The following is a 20,254-nucleotide window of genomic DNA, read 5'->3' as shown; positions in this document are numbered from 1 at the left end:
TGTCTTTGAGTGGATTAATTTTAACTGGTTTCCAATTTTCTTCTTAATTGGAGTAAAAGAAATATTATTTGTCGCTTATTTTAATTTGTTAAATTGCTTTGAATTTAGCTTTTGTCAGTTTGCCAATCTAGAACTACTTTACAGGAGATAGGAGGTTTATCTTGCAACATCACAAAGATGCCTATGATAACATATAGTTTGCATTAAGTAGAAAATTGAAGTATGAACACTTAAAAGTGTTTATACTTCAAAGCCAAAATGGGCTAAAGGTAGTTTTCTTTACTTTATGACAACCCAAAATTCCACGCTTTTATGAAAATTGAGTAATTATTATGATTTTTTTTCTCTTCCTAGGAACAATCATATTAAATCTGGTAAAAAGGCTGAATGTAAAGCAGCTTTTTTCTCCCCATAGATCCTTTACTTCCCTTATAAGTGGTCTAGAACTACAGAATCAGACAGGGATTTGTGTTGAGTCATGGTGGGATTATCTGCATAAAATAAGCGGCATATAATCTTGTATTTTTTTTCCACAGAGACTGCTGAGAGGACTGGGGCATGAACCTGGTAGTGGTAGAGGCTGACAGATCTATATCACCATGCTTGAGCTGGTAAAGCATGCCTCAAGGAGCAACAGAAATGAGATAGTGAGACATTGCAACATTGTAAAAACATCTCTGAAAATTAGTTTAAAAAGATTTAAAGAGCATACTATTTTATACTTGCAAAGGGGTGTCAAGGGATAGCCATTTTTAGCAGCTTTTTTTCTGATATTTTATGTTATTTTAACAGTATTCAATTAAGCAGGAAAGTTAGACATACCAAAAAATTACTGCAGGAGCTTGATGACTATTGAGGAAGTCACTCAGAGATTGAAAAAGATTGAGAAGATGAGGATGTTCTGACACTGCAGATAGTACAGAAGTTAAGGACAAAAAGCCCACAAAGTGGAGAGGCTGTGTTGAACATTCCATTCCTTCACAAACAGCAAACTATCATGGGGAAGGGGAGGAGGACAAGGGGAGTAATAGCCTACAGTTTTTCTCTATTGAAGTATTATATTACCAGTACAAATGTGCCATCTCCAAGTAGTGAAGACAATCAATCCCCCTATCTTATGCATGAAACTCTTCAACAGAACTAAGAACTTTCAAGGGAGTATCAAGGTGTTTTCCCAGTAGGTAGAAAATATATCTAGATTTACCCATACAAATCTCCAGAATAATGAAACCAAGCAAAATGGATGACAACCCTTACTACACCAATTGAATAGATACTTAAAAAGAAGGTATATAATTAATGAAATTTTTTTAAGCTTTCAATGTGATTTGGGCCAGAAAAATAAATCACTGGTTTTGAAACACTCAATTCATTCCTATCCTTGGAATGACAGTCTTGGTTCAGCTGGATTTATGACCCAATTGTATCTATGAATTCTCTCATAGGAATATAACTAATATCTTTATGGCTGCTATAGCATTATTCCTGTTTGAACCAGTGCAAAGACATAACAGTTCAGCTGAGACTTTTTTTAGTTTCCAAAGCACAGGAAGGATGCTTCACTTCATTAACATGATCATTAGCAAAAATTATCTGAAAGATATCCTAAGAAGTATTTCTGTTTTCTTTACAAGTCTATGGTTTGTAATAGAAAAATTTCAATAGTAATCCTTTTTGCAATGAGTATTTGTGGCTCAGATAATCCTATCAATGAAGTCTCTAAGTTATTTTAGAATTTTAAAAAACACTCAGGTCCACTTATCAGGTACAGCATCTGCTTGGATTTATCACATGCAACAATTAAACTAGTTGTTTCAATTTTACACAACTGAAGGCACTGTTATCATCTCATTTTCATTTCCCAGCTAGCTGTATCTCCTTTGAGCTACAAATACACAGCTGGTTTTGTTCTCTATTTCCCATATATGCAGATTAGCTGGAACTAATAGCTATAGTTCTGGCTAGGCTTCTGGTCTAACTGCTAACTGGAAGTTAGGAGCTCATGTACAAATTGGCCAAATGCTCAAATCTCACACCAGAAAATCTTTCAGTCCAAGGAATCCAGTAGAGCAATAACTGTAATCACTACTACACTATTTTTCTGTCTTCTGTAACTGTAAACCTAAAGTGAATGGAAGGTTCAATTATGCTGGTCAGTATAAGGATGTGAAGTATAAAAATTGGTAACTGGGCATTTGTCTTCTTGCTTTCAAGTTATTTATGCTTTTTTTAAAACTGATGAACATCAACACATAAAAGAGTGATACATCATGTATGCATGAATAATGTATGATGTAACTTCAGTTAATTTCATTTGCAAATTAATGTTTTTAAACTTATACTGAGAAAAGTCAAAATATATAATGAATATTATATTTCTTATACCACTTGTAGTAAACCATACAGTCAAATATTTTTCACATTGAGAATTGGATAAAATAACTTCTCAAAACTCTCTTGGCAGGTGTCACCATCCACTCCCATTGAAATTGAAAGGTTTCCTATCAGTTTGTATGGCATCAGTTAGAGAAAATAAGTTGCTTATCTATTTTATACAGCTTTCACTGGTCTAACTAGAAGCACTCTTCAAAAAGATATATTTCTATTGACTAGTTTGTATATATGAAATAAATTTAAACATTTTATCCCTTTCCACAGTTTACTTAAACTTTGCATTTTGAATTTTATTCAAAACACGTTATTTTAGCTGGTATAATAACAGAAAAAAATTATATGTGTGTCTGAGGCAGTGATATATTTTAAATATGAGCATGTAGGTTCTCGACTTTATACATTAAAACTTACATGTGAATTGTGTTCTCTTACCACAATTAATTCATGTTAGAAACTGACAGCTGGGCACTTATATTTTCATGTGAAGCCTTCAATATCTATCCACTAATAAAGATTGACAAGAAGGAAACAAAATTCCCTTTTTTTCATCCCAATCAAATTGCACCTAGCCTCTTATAACAAAAATGCTTGCAAACAATCACTTTTCTAAGTAAACCCAATCTGCCACTACAATTTGGGAAAAAAATAATGCCTACAGAATAGAAACTAAAAAAACCTGAACTTTTGCACTTAAGAATCTGACATTGCTGCAATTTGTCAAAGACATAATTTCTGTCTAAAAAGGAAGTAAATCATAACTACCAAGGATAAAAATTTAAAATTCATTAAATTTTAAAATTTAAAATCTATTTATATACTAGAATAAAATATATATTCAAATTCAAGTCCTTTAGTCTCTCAGTGTGGTACTGTTTAACTACATGGTGGCTATAATGTGCCAGAAACTTTTATTGTCTTCGAGATAGCAATTAATCTAAAAAATGCTTTCATATATAAAAGAAAACCTGAATAACAATTTTCTACTAGTAAATCAAAGCTTTTATAAAGGACACCCTGGACAAGGGTAAGAAGAATAGCCAGCATCACCAAGTCTATTAAAACAATGTGATGCCTGCCTTTGAAGAAGGCTATAGATTCATACTTCATGTCAATAAGCACCTACAGTGACCAGAAAACTCTGAAGCTCTTTTGGCTAACATGAGCTAAACTACTGTTCTGGAGTAATTATAAATCAGCTGCTTTCACATTTTTGTAGAAGAGGGTGATGTGTTGTGGCAGCACCTGGTAGTTCCCCAAAACTCTTTCTAAGAGATATTCATGGGCTGATTAATCCTGATGATTTTGGTTGGGTTTTTTGTTTGGTTTTCGTTTGTTTTGGGTTTTAGCTCTAGTGCACATAAATTATCCATGAGATACTTCAGCAGGCATATATTTAATTTCACCATAAACAATATTGTGAAATAAAGAAAGAAGGACAGACATTTTAATTCCAGATGAGTGATCGCTGAAACCATTATAGTGCCTACCAGACTAACCTCAGGTGCTTAATAGTAACTTCCTTTATAAACTCTATATGTGTATTAGTTTTATCCCTCTTTTTGACTAGTTTTTACTGACTTTTATTGTTTTGTTAGTTGATATTGTCAGGAAAAGCCTTAATCTGTCTTTAACCAGCATTCACTGTTAAAATACTGTTTAAAAACTGTGATCATGTTCAATTCCCTACCACTGTAGCTTTTCAAGCTCTTTTTAACTTCCACAAGCTGTTGCAATTTTTAGACGAAACAAATCAGGGAACATGAAACCTCAGTTTTGTAGAATTATTGGTAAATATTACTTTTAATGGGGCTTGGTTTACAGTAACTAAAAGCTTAATATAGCTGTATAAATAACTGATTCATCCTATTTTAGTCTTAAGTTCTTTTGGGGTTAGGTGTTTTAATTCTCATTTGCATTTTAATTCATGGTGAAGTTCAAACTCACACTAGAATTTTAGAAATTTAATTCCTCGTTGAATTATTCAACTTCTAAAGATACTATGATTATTTTAATAGCTTTGCTTGTTACTGTGAACCAAATCTTCTTTCTTGTCTTTTTTAAATGTCCCAAAAAATAGTTCAAAATAAAATAAAAGAAAAACATTTGGTTTGTTATTATAGGGGAGAAGAAAAAAATCTTCCTGACTAGGATTAGCATTCCTGTAAATATGTTATTTTAATGCAAATACTGCTGGAACCTTCTATACTTGTGCTGCAACCTAGACAATATCAGGAGAAGCATTTTGCATGGAAGACATACAGTTTAATGCTTTAGAATACCCACAAACTAGCAAGGCATTCTCCATAATTTACTTTTATGAGTCTCAATTTCAAATTAATTTTACAAACTTAATGGTTTGGGAAATTATTATGGGAAACAATAATTTAGAGTTGACCTTTTTTGAGCTACCTGTTACTTGATTGGTTTAGCTAGCAGTGTCTTTAATTGAATTTGTCAGCAACAAAAATATGTGTGCTAACAGCTGCTGACTTAAATTTTATAATTATTGTTATTACCTTAGATAAAAATTTAAGCAGGCAAAAAAAAAGAAGGGGAGTAGAACAAAGTCACCTACACTAGTCATCTAGTGTAGTATTTACAGAGTATATGTCTTAATGAAGAGGATTTTAATACTTATTACTTCTTTAGAAATACATTTCTAAAGACGCAATACATTTCTATTATACATTCTAAATACATTTCTAAATACTTATTACTTCTTTAGAAATACATTTCTGCATTAGAAAAAAACTGTGACAAATATTTTTCATGTAGTGAAAAAAATCACAAGCTATATATGAGATGATGTGGGTAAAAAATTATTATATGTATGTTGTTTCCTTAGCCAAATCTTCATAATATCATCAGAAAAAACACTTTAAAGTTCAGTCTTGAATTCTACAAATCCTAGCTCTTGCTTGCTATTTCAGAAATGTTTTTGCAAGGTGCTGCACATGGGTTTGGGCAAGCCCTAGTACCAACACAGGCTGGGGGAGTGAACAGATTGAGAGCAGCCCTACTGAGGAGGACCTGGAGGTTCTGTTGGATGAGAAATGAACTTGCAGCCCATTTCTAGTCTGTATCAAAAGTTGCATGGCTAGAAGGTTAAGGGAGGTTATTTGATTCTGTCCCTGTACTCTGCATTGTGAGACCCCACCTAAAGTGCTGCACTGAGCTCTGGGGTCCCCGGCACAAGAAGGCCATGAACTTATTGAACTGAGTCCAGAAGGAGGCCACCAAGATGATCAGAGAAATGGAGCCCTTCCACAAGGAAAGAAATTGTTCAGCCTGGAAAAGGGAAGGCTTTGCAGTGACCTAACTGAGGCCTTCCAGTACCTGAAGGGAACCTACAAGGAAGAGGAAGATAAATTATTTTCGATACCATGTAGTCACAGGGCAAGTGGGAATGGCTTTAGAGAGAGTAGGTACAGATTAGATATTAGGGAAAAATTCTTTTCTGTGGGGCTGGTTAGGCACTGGAATCCAGATCCCAGAGAAGCTGTGGATGCCCATTTCTGGAGGTGTTCACAGCCAGGTTGGAGCCCTGAGAAAGCTGGTCTAGTGAAATGCATCCCTCTCCATGGCAGGGAGTTGGAACTAGGTCCCTTTAAGGGACATTTAAGACATTTAAGACAATTTAAGACATTTAAGGTCCCTTCCAACCCAAACCATTCTATGATTCTATGAAATACAGACTTTTTCTTTGTACAATGAATTATAGGACAAACATCAATATCTGGTTTTTTTTAAGAGATATTCTAAAAATGTCTAATTAAAATAGGACAAAACAACCAGACAGCTGAATTTGTATACACAGTATATAAAAAAATGAAATCCATTATCAGATAACTAAGTTCTCACATCTAAATATTTAAAAAATAATTTGGCATTGATTTTTGAGGAGGAAGTTCTGGGTGTTTGTTTGTTTGCTTGTTTTTAAAGTATCTGTCATTAAGTCATGTTGCAAAGAGAGTAATCATGAAATGTATCACTGTCTTCTAGTCTGAAACAATTTTTGGAGAATAAAACAGCAGTTTCCTTCAAATGCACTATTTTTCTCATCCCATCTGACAAACTTCTTCATAGTTTCTTTTTAATGGTGTTTTGCCTAATTTCTTGCCATAGAAGTAAAGGAAATTTATATGTTATTTCTAAAGAAAATATATTTGAGGAAACATGACATTCACCAAGGGAATTGAATTCATTTGAAATTCTCTCTAACTCCAACTCACATTCCAAAATGAATTTAGGATCAGGCCATTTGATTTTCCTAGGTATAATTCTTTTTCCTGTTGCTGTTACAGCAACTCTTCCCTTTGTAACCTAATGCATACTTTAAATCTGGTTATTGAGACATAAAAGCACTTTATACTATTGGGAAAAAATCTATGTTTACTGTGTTTGAATAATATGGGAATTATCAGAAGCATTACAATAGAGTAAGTACCAGTCAGCCTACTTTCAACAAATCTGTTTCATGGCTCCACTAGTCCATATGAATGAATTATATGAAGTGGTTAATTAATGACAAAAATTTTTAGAGCAGAACTCTCTATCCAAAGTCATTCTTCTTCTCTCAGGTTTCTGGAGTTATAAATCTTGTATTTTGTTTAATATATTGCAACAAATTAAGTAAACACATTTCAAACTCTGGGGCTGAAAAAAAAGTTCTCTTGTATTCCAGTTTTAGAACTGTCACCATAATTGCTAACCTATACTATAAGCAATTTCTCCTAATTTAAGAAATCCTATTTCAGGAACATAGAGTTATGTACTATTGCCTATAAAATAAAAGTTTATGTATAAAAGACATTTTGCTATAAGTATACAAAACTTCTGGATTTCGGTGGGCTATATTTTTTGGTTGGGTTTTTAGGGTCTTTTTATTTGTTTGGTTGGTTGGTTTGGTTTTACTTTCGATTTTGCTTTTTGCTTTCTTTGTTTTACATTTTGAGAGAGCACCATATCTGTTAAGATGCTGTGCTTTTCGTAGATAAAAGTTTATGAAAGACTTTAAGGCATGAATTGTCACAAAAGAACAAATATAGAAAAAGGGTAGAAATCTGATCCTGTAAATAGAAAATGCAAATAATAATAATCCAAGTAAAAAATTGATGTCAGTATATTCTTTGCAGCCATTCAGAAATTTTAAAGGGTTTTTAGCAAATTTAAAAGTTGTGTTTTTCTGATATATTTGAATAATGCATCTTGTATTGAAGTAACTATAAAACATTTTCTGTTCTGCAGGTATTTTCAAAACCCAATTTCTACCAGTAATAGTTGTACAATGAAAATGTAGAAACTACAGATTTTGAAAACCTATGCAGGAAGTCAGGTGTTGTGATGGCAATAACACCAACCTGTTAGGAGGTGTTACTTTGTACTATGGCTGTGAGTTTCTTGATACAAGTCATGTAGTACATCATAGTGACATAATTAATTTAAATCCCTTATATATTATAGCATGTTCTTTATCAGAAACATATCTCCATTCACCTGCAAAGGTGAAGAAAAACACTTTGAACGAATGACTTTTGCCAAGTACTGGTATTATTCTTCCCCAAAAATAAGTAAAAACAGAAAAATCCAATGTTCATGATTTCTAGTACAATATCAGTATGGTATTGTCAGAGGGTTCAGATGTAACAGCAACCTGCTTATTTTTAAGCAGTAAAAAGGCATTTTTATTCTTCCAAGATGTCATCCATATTACTATAGGAAATCAGAACTACAATCATGAATTCAACAAAAGAAACTAACTATAGTTGTTTATAGCATCAAAGCATGTTGAAAGCACAGAGCAAACAGACAATGAAAAGTAAAGGATTTTTGCCTTTTTGGAATCTTGAATATCAAGTCAATTGTAAAGATATTATGTACAGATTTTTCATACAAGACTTCAGAAAAAGGTCAGACCTGTCTTTATCTTTTTAACATATATTGTCAACTATTGGGTCACTCAACATTGCTATTCATGTTTACTGAAAGACTAGTGAAAATATGCAGTCATTTAGATTTGAGTGGATTATAAAACAGAAAAGTTGATTAAATTTATTATATATTTGCTAACGTAAAGAGAGAAGAATACACAATATTCTGCATTATAAAGTTTCATAATGGCATATGTTATTTAGAATTGTATTATAATATTTAAAAATCTAAACCAAAGTTTAACATCTTCAATACACTGTGAGTAGTTTTCCTGCTTTTCTATTTTTGAATGCTTGCCTTTGCTAAAGTGCTGCCTCAAACAGCTGCTTCAAATGAGCATGAGTCTAAATGATAAATCCTCCAAAGAAAGTCAATTTTCTCTCAGGATCTGACCAGGAAACAACAAAAAATTACATGTGGGAAAGTAACTGTACAATCTTGTTTACTAATTCTAACAGATGCAATGCTTTGAAGAATCAAAATAACGACACTGAGCATTATATATATCGTGAAAGTGAATTTGAATTCAAAATTGGAAAGATAAATGAAAAAAAATTACTCTGGATGCCTTGTCTTGAGAAACTTCATATTGTATTTCATAACTTGCATAAGGTACAACAGAATTTCTGTCTCTGGAAAGTTTATCAGTGTCCTAGATCACATGGTAATTAGTTTTACAGGTAAAGCCTACTTTCACAAAGATCAACTTTACTAATCTATAAAAAGAAATACATTATAAAATACACTTCCAGCAGGTTCCTGGAAAACATCGATGATAACTTCCTGTACAAGGTAGTGAATGATCCCAAAAGCAGTTGTTTGCTGCTCAACCTCATACTAACAAATACAAAGACCTTGTTGGTGATGTGAGGGTTGGGTGCAGTCTTGGCTGTAGCAACCATGAGATTGTGCAGTTCACTACTGAATGAAGAGGTATCAGGACAGTGAGTAAGATTACAGCCATTGACTTCAAGAGAGCTAGCTTTAGCTTCTTTGGGGATCTTCTTGGAAGAGACCCAGAGGAACATGCCCTGCAGGGAAGAGGGCTCCAAGGGAGTTGGTTGAATTTCAAGGATCAGTTCCTCCAGGCACAAGAGTGATGCATGCCAATGAGAAAGAAATCAAGTGAAAAGGGCAAGAGACCTCCTTGGATGAATAAAATACTCCTGTCATTATTCAAGAGTAATCAGGAAATACACAGGTGATGGAAGTGAGGTTAGGTCACTTGGAGTGAATATAGAGAGATGATCAAAGTAGAAATGAGACTAGAAAGGCCAAGGCACATCTAGAATTAAATGTGGCCAAGGATGTAAAGGATAACAAAACAGGCTTTTCAAATATATCAATTACAAAAGAAAAGTAAAAGAGAATATAGGCCCATTGGTAAATGGAGAGGAGACCCTAGTAACAGGATGTAAAGAAGGCAGAGTTATGGAATGCCTTCTTCGCATCAGTCTACACTGATGAGACCAGCCTCCAGGAATATCTGACCCAGGAGACCAGGGTAAATGAATGTTGGATGGAAAATTTCCTCTTGGTCATGGAGGATTGGGTTAGAGTCAGGAAAACATGATATCCACAATTCCAAGGGCCCTGATTGGATGAATCCACAAGTGCCGAGAGAGCTGTTGAACACCCTGGACAGGATGCTCATGACCATCTTTAAAAGGCCATGAAGATCAGGAGAGGTACCTGAGGAATGGAATACAGCAAATATCACCTTGGTCCTCCAAAAGGCTGTGAAGGAGGAGCCAAGGAACTACTGCCTAACCTCAATCACTGGAAAGGTGATGGAGTGAGTGCCTCATTCTAGAGTCCATGACTACCACATGGAAGGCAAGAAGCTGACCAGGGGTTAGCATGGGTTCAGTAAAGACAGGTAATGTTTGAACAACCTCATTGTCTTTCATAATGAAACAAGTAACCATATGAATGAGGAGAGAGCAGTGGATATTGTCTACCTCAACTTCAGCAAGGCTTTCGACACCATCTCTCACAACATCCTCACAAGCAAACTCAGGAAGTGTGGATGAGGTGAGTGGACAGGGAGGTGGATTAAGAATGAACTGAATGGGAGGTCCCAGGGGGTTGTAATCAGTAGTGTAGGATCTTGCTGGAGGCCTGTCACTGGTGGTGTCCCCGAGGTTCAATACTGATCCAGTATTTTTAACTTGTTCATCAATAACTTGAATACAAGTTACTGATGCAAGGGGCAGAGGTCTCCTCAGCAAGTTCACTGATGACACAGAGCTGGGAGCAGTGGCCAATACCCCAGAGGGCCGTGCTGCCCTTCAGAAGGGCCTTGAGAGGGTGGAGAGGGGGGCAGAGAAGAGCTGTGAAATTCAGCAAAGGCAAATGCAGGGTTCTGCACCTGGGGAAGAATAACCTGGGCACCACAACAGGCTGGGAGCTAATCTGCTGGGAATGAGCTTTGCAGACAAGGACTTGGATGTCCTGGTGGACAAAAAGCTGTCCATGAGCCAGCACTGTGTCCTGATGGCCAAGAAGGCCAGTGGTGTCCTGGGGTGCATTAGGAAGAGCACTGCCAGCTGGTTGAGGAAGGTGATCCTGACCCTTTACTCAGGCCTGGTGAAGCACATCTGGAGTGCTGTGTCCAGTCCTGGTCTCCTCAATGCAGGGGAGACATGAGAGATCCTGGAGAGGAGCCAGTGAATGATTAAGGGACTGGAGCATCTCTCTTACAAGGAAAGACTGAGAGAGTTGGACCTGCTCAGTCTCAAAGAGACAACTGAGAGGGGACCTTGTTGATGTCTGTAAGTATCTGAAGGGAGGGTGATAAGAGGCTCCAGACTCTGCTCAGTGGTGCCAAGCAATAGGACAAGAGGCAATGGGCAGAAAATCATGCACAGGAAATTCCACCTGAATATGAGGAGGAACTGCTTCACTTTGTGGGTCACCATGCATTGAAAGAGATTGCCCAGAAACTGTGGAGATTCCCTCACTGGGAATACTGAAGAGCCGTCTGTATACAATCCTGTGAAAGGTACTGTAGAATGTCCCTGCCCAAGCAGGGAGTTTGGATCAAATGCCAAACTATGGTTCTTTCCACTCTGACCCACTCTGTGATTCTGTGATTATCCAACACATGAAAATTGATAAAAATTTTTCGACTTTTTTTAGAAGGATGCTGATTTTAGACATAGTTGCATGTAATCACTACTACTTCCAGACAACAAAAACTTTTTTTATATAAGAATTCTAATATTATGTAAATTTGAAAATTAAAACCAGAACAATAACAACAAAAAACATTCCAATTTGCTAAGCAAAAGGATTTTAACAAGATTTTGGGGGGTTTGTGAATGGGGGTTTTTTTGTTTGTTTTTTGGTTTTTGGGGTTTTTTTGGTTGGTTTTGCTTTTTTTTCCCTAAACTATATTGTTCTCTGCCAAGAACACATGGAGGTAAAATAGGTCTTTTGCTATGAAGTTTTGGCCAACTCCAAAAAAAAAAAAAATCAGAGAAAAAGGTGTTCTCTATGAAGTATTATTTAATCTTTAGGTATGCAGAATCATAACCAGGCTATAAAATCTCTCAAAACTGTATAGGATCTTAAAATGCCTTTTGTGAAACAATCAATACTTTTTCTTTAAATAATCCTAACATACAGGAAAATTGGTGAATATATAAACTAATTTTTAAATTCATGATTATACAATATACATATGAGATTTATAATGGAAGATTGATATATTTGTATATCAAAAGGTTGCACTAAAAATTTTCTTTAAAAAGTTCTGTTCTCTCAATAAACTGACTCATGATAAAAGTGCTACCAATATGTTAAAATTAGACCACAGATCCTGTGCTGCAAAATCCTGTACTACCTGGTTGTAAAAAGTAAAATTATAGTTGCAAAGAAGCAACATTTTATTTTTTATTCAGATTATATTATTACAACCTCTGTTTTCTAACTCTATATTGCCTTTTGTGACTCATCTACTATGGTTAGCACATAGATACTGAGAAACACTGACCTGTATTATATATTTCTTTGCACTACTATTTGCTGTTTGTTGCATATTTGGGGATACCAAGATACCAATATTTTCTTGGAAAGAAAAATACAGATTAAAAATTTTTTTCCTTTCATTTTACTGAAAATCATCTGTAATAGAATAGTATGAAGAAAGGAATCAAGTACTTTCAATAGATGCCTGACTAGTACATGAAGATTTTTTTTATTCCAGTTTTCTATCTATACACAATGAAAGAACTCTAGAAGAATGAAATTACTTGAAGTACATATAATTTTGTGGACAAAAATATTTTCACTGGTAATGTACCTGTTCTGTATTGATTTCTTTTTGCAATTCTATTAGGTTGCTTTCTTAATCACTATTCCTTCATTAGAAATTACACCTAGCCTTATGTTATTATCAGTTTCAGTAAAAATATATTTATGAACAATATAGATTTTTATCAAAAAAGGAGGTTCTTTTTTCATAATTTTAAGGTTGATTATGTGGTTAAGTGAATTTTGTGCTGATGGTAAGTAGCTAAATGAACCAGAATTTTTTAGCCATAGCTACAGTACTGCCTGAGTGTGGGAGTCTTCACTTTTTTCCAGGACTCCTATCCATCTTTAGCCACAGGACTCAAAACTGCTTATTGCCTTAAGGAGCAGTTGACTCTGCATAAATGTCTCATCTTTGACCTTTGTGTTGCGATTGTGAGATGTGAAATATTGTCAAAACACACAATTTTTTTGTAATATAATTCTTTATCCTCAGCATTTGAACTCATTCTATCATCATATTCCAGCTAGCCAAATAACTATCAAATTAAAAATGTATGTTCAAACTGAACAAATCTAAATTGGCTTCAATAATATGGCCTAGAGGTTAAAGCTTGAATATGCTTATTCTAGCTTGCCAAGCTATTGAACTGATAGTCAGTTTTAAGAATTTTATACTCATATATTATTATTAATAATATGAATTCCATCATAAAAGACTTAAAAAATAATTGCCTCCTTTAAGTCTATGATCAAAAAAAGTAATAGACTGCATCTTCTATGCCTCTACCTAGAGTTTTCATCTTTTTCATCAATCACAACAAATTTGTTCTAAATAATGAAGATGCATTGTCTCCTCTTGCATGTATTTTAATTACCATAAAAGTGCCGCAGACATATCTCTGTTCATCCAACTTTAAATGTGGAATCTGAGACACAATGAAGTCTGAGGGACATGCTTTTTATTTCTGCATTATCAAAATTTCACCCTTAAGGGGAATATTATTTTGACATTTTCAGGGCTGAAACTGTGCTCACCAACCAGAGGAAAACACATCACTGAATTTCTGTTTAAGAGAAATCAATATATAAAAGAAGCAACTTCTATTCAATTATCAGGAGGCATTTCTATGCTTGTGAAGTTTTGCTAAAGTACTTCCTAAAGAGATAGTTTGCACAATTTGGATTTTTTTTCTTTCCATAACAACTGAAATTAAATGAATGGAAGTTAAAAGATTGTATATTACTGTATACCTATGCCACAAATACAGAATTCTTAAACTAACACAAATTTTAAACCACTGAGAGTATGTTGTAAATTTGGCAGAGTTTTTTTTTTTTTTCATTTTTAATTTCCCATTGTTTCTCCATTGCTATTAATTCCTTCAAGGAAATGTCTTAAATTTGATGAAGTTACATAATTTTAGGAAATTTTATTTATTCCAGATTTACAATCTTGAAGTGGGAATCTAGCCACAGAAAATCAAGAATTCTTTAACTGTGAAATATAAATGTTAATAAATAGTTCACACTTATTTAAATAAAACCCCCTCAATCTGGTGCAAGAGACTGCAGAAATAAATTAATTTTGTATTTATTAGATTTTACTTTAAGAATGTGAATTTGTTCTAAGAATGTGTTTGTTAGTTTGGGTAAAATTATTGCATCTGAATTGCTTGTATTTTTACAGTAGGAACAGCAACAAAAGGGAATAATTTTAGTACTTCCAATGAAAGTAATTTATATTTTAGCTAACAAAATGAGATAAGAGGATGACCAAATGGCATGATTTTAGATCACATTGTAATCTGTACCACATTTTCAAAGGCAAGGAAAAAAAATCCTTGAAAATGAAACTTAGTGTTAAAATGGAATTTCATTGTTGGTATTCATTCCAATAAATAGACCCTGCTTGTGTGACATCACTTCTTTTAGATAACAGTGTAGTCAGTGACATTATACTTCAATGATATGACAAAGAAAAAGTCACTCAAAGGACTGATAAGAACAAATAACTGCCTGGTTTAAAAGTAACAGACTATGGGAGAACTTCATAAATTAAAATCAGAAATAATTTTCTTGTTTACTTTGTAAATTGTCCATATATCAACAGCAAGAGAGCAGAGAATTAGAATCTATGCTGCATCAGTGGTCCTACCTCTGCAATTGATGTACAAAATGTAATGACTTCATATGCTATGTCTGTAGCATATGAAGTAACATCCAACTTCATTCTTCTTAGAATCTAAAGTTTCAAAAGGTTTTCTTGCACTCATTAAATTCTGGAACCTGAATGATTTTCATATAACAATTATATATAACTGAAGTTATAAAATGGTTCTTGTACATGGTATCCAGCTTAGCAAAACCCACATGGTGTTCCATTGAAAAATGAAGATTATTTTTTCCAGCACTCAAGCTCCAACAGTAGCACAAACTTTGACTGAAAGAAATAGAATGAGCATGGTATATTAAGGCTGAGAGACATGGGACACAATTGTCTAAAACATGACTCACAATCATTGGCCTTTCATTATTCAGAACTTTTTTAACACCTAGAAATAAGTAACAATTGTGTCTGTTTTCTCTACACAGTATTTAAATTTGAAAATTTAAAATAATCCTATTTCAAATGAATATTCCCAGTTAGAGAGTATTATATAAGAGTTACTGGAGTGTTGCTAAGATCAACAGAAGCTATGATGTAATTTATTAGAATTTTGTAAAAATTGCTCATCCGGGAACTTTGACAGGTTGCAGTGACCTCTTAAATCTACAAGTCTTCTTTGCAGTCAGAAAAATAAGAGCTTTTAGAGTTTTGTCATACTTATATTGGTGTAGATATGGAATATTCTGGAAGGAGTCTGACAAGTACTTGATAAATAGATTACTGAAATTTGGAAACCTGACAACATCTAGCACTCCTGAGTGACTCATGTTCTACTGAACTAATTACAATAATCACCCAGATTTCCACATGTGTGGGAACCTAGGATTTCTGGAAAAGAAAAACTGAGCATGTAGGAATCAACTGCTCTGTTTATATGATATACAGTTGATCTGTAAATACAGAAATAATCTGACACCTCTGTTATTCAGACTTCCTATATATGAAGTCAATCACAGATTTACAGTTTTGGAAATTTGCCATGAAAGCCTGGAAGAAAAGTTTGTCAGATAGACATTGAAGGACATTGTTATAGAAGTTTAATCTGAAATGACAATTCAGCTGACCAAAGTAATAGATCTACACTAACTTACCGCCTCACCAGAATGTCCTCATAGCACAGTTAACGACTGGAGGATTAAAAGTGTAAGACTCTTCAAGATTTCCCTGAAATAGAAAATCAAACATGTTTTATTTGCTTTTCTACAGCAACACCAATAAATTCTGAAGGGTTCAAGAAAAATTAAATACACTGATAATAAATAACTTCTGCAAACAGTAATCATTGAAAAGCAGCAAAACAAAGTAGAACTTCTAGAGTAACTCTGATGTGAAAGAATATAAATCATATTCATACACAATTATTTATATTGAAATTATCTGTACTTGACTGAAGTGGTTATGAGACAACTGTGTTCCAAACTCATTATCTTAGTCATAAACACTTTCTTTCTTTGTCACTCTGCTAGACCAGCCCCTTCTCAATGTACTGTTTTGTGCAAAAATACTGTTTCACGACTGAACTTATGCTATTAGCTCTTTAACTACACCAAACATATCACCAAAACCAGCAGTACTTGCACCAACTTGGTAAATTACCTTAGGGATATGAAAACAGAACTGTAGCCTTTCCAATAGTAAAGTTATCTTTTCACATATCATAAACCTGTGACAACTTCTACCATATGTATATGCATTCAAGCACTCATTTAGCTTTTTCTCACTCGCAATCAAGCTTAAGAGGTGAACCTGTGAAAACCCCATGATGTTCAACAAGGCCAAATGCAAGGTCCTGCATCCTGACTGGGGAAACCCAAACATAAGTACAGGCTGGGTGGAGAATGGATTGTGAGGAGAAAGATTTAGGGGTATTGGTTCATGAGAAGGAAAACGCAACCCAGTTATGTGCACTTGCAGCTCAGAAAGCCAGCTTCAGACTGGGTGACATCAAAAGTGGTGCCCCTAGAAGGTCAGTGGAGGTGATTGTCTCCCTCCACTCTGCTCTTGTGAGACCCCACCTGGAGTGCTGTACCCAGCAAATGAAAGATATGGACCTGTTGAAACAAGTCCTGAAGAAAGACACTAAGTTGACCACAGGACTGGACAATCTCTTCTATGAGGATGGGCTAGGAGAATTGGGGTAGCTCAGTCCAGAGGAAAAAGGCTTTGGGGAGAATTTGTAGCACCTTCTAGTATCTGAAGAAGGCTTTCAAGAGGCCTGGAAATGACTTTCAACAATGGCATGTAGTAATAGGCTAAGCGGTAATGGCCATAAGTTTAAGGGGTGTATATTTCAGTTAGATATTAGGAAGGAATATGTTGTCCAAAGAGGTTGTGGACTCCCCATCTATGAAAGGTAAAAGGCCAGGCTGGATAGGGCTGTGTACAACTGGTCTAGTGGAAGGAGACACAGGCAGGGGATCTGAATCTAGAAAATCTTTAGGGTGCCTTCCAATCATAACCATTCAATGAGTCTATGATTCTGTTATCTTTCCTTTGGGGTAAGGCTGGGAGAGGTAGAACTGTTCAGTCTGGCGGGAAGAAGGCTCAAGGGAAAACTCATCAACACATATAAACAACTGAAGGGAAGATGCAAAGATGGAGTCAGGCTGTTTTCTTTGGTGTCCAATGAGAGGACAAAAAGCAATGAGAAAAAGGAAAGACAGAAAGAGCTGTATGACTATCAGAAAACAGCTTTTTTTACTGTAACTAAGTACTGAAGCAGTTTGCCAAGAAATTACTGTGGAATATTCATCTTGGAAATACCAAAAAGCCATGTGGACATGGTCTTAGGCAACCTGATTTCAGTAGTACTGCTTGAGCAGGGAGGCGGGCCCCAATCCAACCTTGGTACTCTGTGATACTGAAATATTTTTAACACAGCACTCATGAGTTTGTGTTTCATGCGCTCACTCAGCAGTCTGGGATTGATAACCACCTTCCACTGTTTTACATATCTCAGTCATGTCATTCAGAAATCACAATATTCCTAAATCATTTAGGAGAGAATAAAAGTAAATACCAATAAATGACCACCAATGATCAAGAATGTTTCATCCTAAAAACTCTCTTCCCTGAAGTATTCTATTTTTGTCATAATACAGTAACAGTTTCAGTGGTTTTGTTGTTTTGTTTTGTTTTTTTAATTCACTGCATATGCAACATGAAGACAATTGTTGAAAATAGGCAGGTAGAAAACTTTTGTTATAAGCAAATATTAAGTAGTATGAAATACAAGGGGAACATATGTTTGGAGCATTTATTTAATATGATCTAGCAGGGATTTCAAATGTGGTGAAACATGGCTGTATAGGACAATGGACTGAATTAATCATTTTGATGTCAGAAGCATTTCACTATCTGCTTTATTTTCCACAGTCAGACCGGAAGCAGAGTGAATAGAAACACACAAATAGTAATGTTGTCAGTGCTGAAGGCTTAATGACATGGTTCAAATTACTACTTTAAATATATATGCTGTTACATTGTAACATTGCTGTGTTTATGGCAGAGATTTATTAGGCTAATACTAACACTAGTTAGTATTTCCTTTCTGTCAATAAAGCATCAATTATTGTTTTTTCTTTACCTAAGTTTCTTAACTAATCGTCACATCACAGGAATGCTGATTAAGCAATATGAACTCATAAAATATGTCCTGAAAACTGGTGCACTATGCATTGCTCCTTTTTCATAAAAATGTATTCAAATATAAGATTCTTCCATTCTTTTATCAGTTCCCTTTGTTACTCTATACTATGCATTTTAGTTCCCTGTATTAAATTTGTTTGGTCTAATTATGTGGTCTTTAATCACTTGAAAATTATGAACCTGTTCTGTTCACTGAAAGAATATTTTCGCATTCAGTACTTTCCCTTTCTGTTAATAGTACTATTTTTCATCAACTTTTGCTCAGAAAAAGGAGAAATTCCAACCACAAAACATAAAAATATTGCTAAATAAATTCTTAAATGTTCTAATTTGTTAAGCACAGTTTATATAGATTAATTTATGGTCATTTTCTTGAAGAATAAAAAATACATTCTGCGTACATTTAAAAGAAAGACAAAGAACTATTTCAGAGTTGTAGTAGAGGGACAGAAGTTGAGTAAGACTAACCTTTTCCTATATTTAGAGGCATGCATACCTTTCACCTCCCTCTTCCCCTGCACTGTTTTTCTCTACCTACCATTCCAGGGCTCTTTTCTACTCTTACTCAATTTCTTTTGATACTTTCACAGTTAGGCCTCATTCAGTTTTTGTCTCAGAATCAAAGATATCAGTGTATCAGCATAGCTTTGAGCTTAAATCATAGATGATTAAACTGCAAAAACTGACAAAATCAATAGCACATCTGAATATCATAGGGAGGGTAGCTCTGGAAACTCATCTATTTGATTTTCTAAACTTGCCGAAACAGAAAAATCTCTATCACCAGCTACTGTTTATTTAAAAGATAGAAAAAAACTAAGAGGGTTGTGGGTTACATTGCTAAAAATATCAAGGGAAAAATGTTGCAATACAGCCCCACAGGATCAATAGGCTTGTTCCTGCTTAAAAATAAAATAACTTATAAAATTACTGGTTTTATTTTTTTACTAAAATACTCCTTCCCTTAAAAAATCTTTTGTGTCTCCAGAGTCTTTATTCCCTGTATTTAAATATAAAATATGAGAAAGCAGATGTCACAGTTCCCAAACTTTGTTTCTAAGTCTGTGTCACACTATGCTAAAAGCTCTTGAGGGAAAAGATGTGGTCTCTGCTGAGTGGCTGTCAGTGGACTTTGGGGGCAGACATTGCTGTTAGACTCTGTATGACCCTAGCCAGGCCTCTCTCAGGTTTGTCATTGGTAAATTGAGTTGGCAGTCTTCTGCTATGTCACTGACATGCCATGCAAATAAGTAAGTTCATTGAAGAATACTGTGAAAGCATGTGAACGTACGGGAATGAAGGTAAGTCATTTAAATTTGACCTAATTAAGGTTAATTCTCTCGTGGTTGTCCTTTAATCTTCTTCTTAATCACTCTACTATTGAAATAATGAAAATGGGTATTCACTGTATTCCACACCTTAGGCAGGCAAAACAGCAGCTAACATGGAACAGAGAATGTCTTCATTGCTTCATGCTTTTCTGCCCTGTCCACTGTTTCTCCCTTGACAGAGTCCATGAGTCTAAAGAATTCAGCACTGTTACTTAGGAAAAAAGATTTTCATTTTCTGCAAGTTTACCTTTTTGATGGCAGTCTGATAAATGTTACACCTGGACAGGGAAAGGGGCAGAAGCATATGAATTGGTACTTTTTGTGGTAACTAGATTGCAACTTGTTTTTTTCAAAAGAAAAACCTCTCTCAGGCACCTGAAGGTCATGGTAAGGGACAGACAAAGCTCTTTAACAGCTGAAAAGCCTGTCATGAAAATGACATAGTAGTCAAGCCCTTATTTTTTTTTTTTTTTTAAGGGAAACAGTCTGGTTGTATATGTGGATATGGCACAGAATAGAAAAT

At 34.7% G+C, this 20,254-nt stretch overlaps 1 protein-coding gene across 46 annotated transcripts in view; it reads right to left on the bottom strand.

The window, feature by feature from the left end:
• Positions 1 to 20,254, bottom strand: part of PTPRD (protein tyrosine phosphatase receptor type D) — a 1,163,353-nt gene that overhangs the window by 905,625 nt on the left and 237,474 nt on the right. For all 46 annotated transcript variants that reach the window (XM_077171994.1, XM_077171996.1, XM_077171995.1 and 43 more), the window contains one exon: positions 15,844 to 15,916. The gene's annotated coding sequence lies outside the window, so the exon portion shown is untranslated. The remainder of the gene's footprint in view (positions 1 to 15,843; positions 15,917 to 20,254) is intronic.

Source organism: Agelaius phoeniceus, chromosome Z (genome assembly GCF_051311805.1).
Source record: "Agelaius phoeniceus isolate bAgePho1 chromosome Z, bAgePho1.hap1, whole genome shotgun sequence".
Taxonomy (NCBI): domain Eukaryota; kingdom Metazoa; phylum Chordata; class Aves; order Passeriformes; family Icteridae; genus Agelaius; species Agelaius phoeniceus.
Note: the sequence above shows the minus strand (reverse complement) of the source record. Positions and strands in the feature narration are given on the sequence as shown.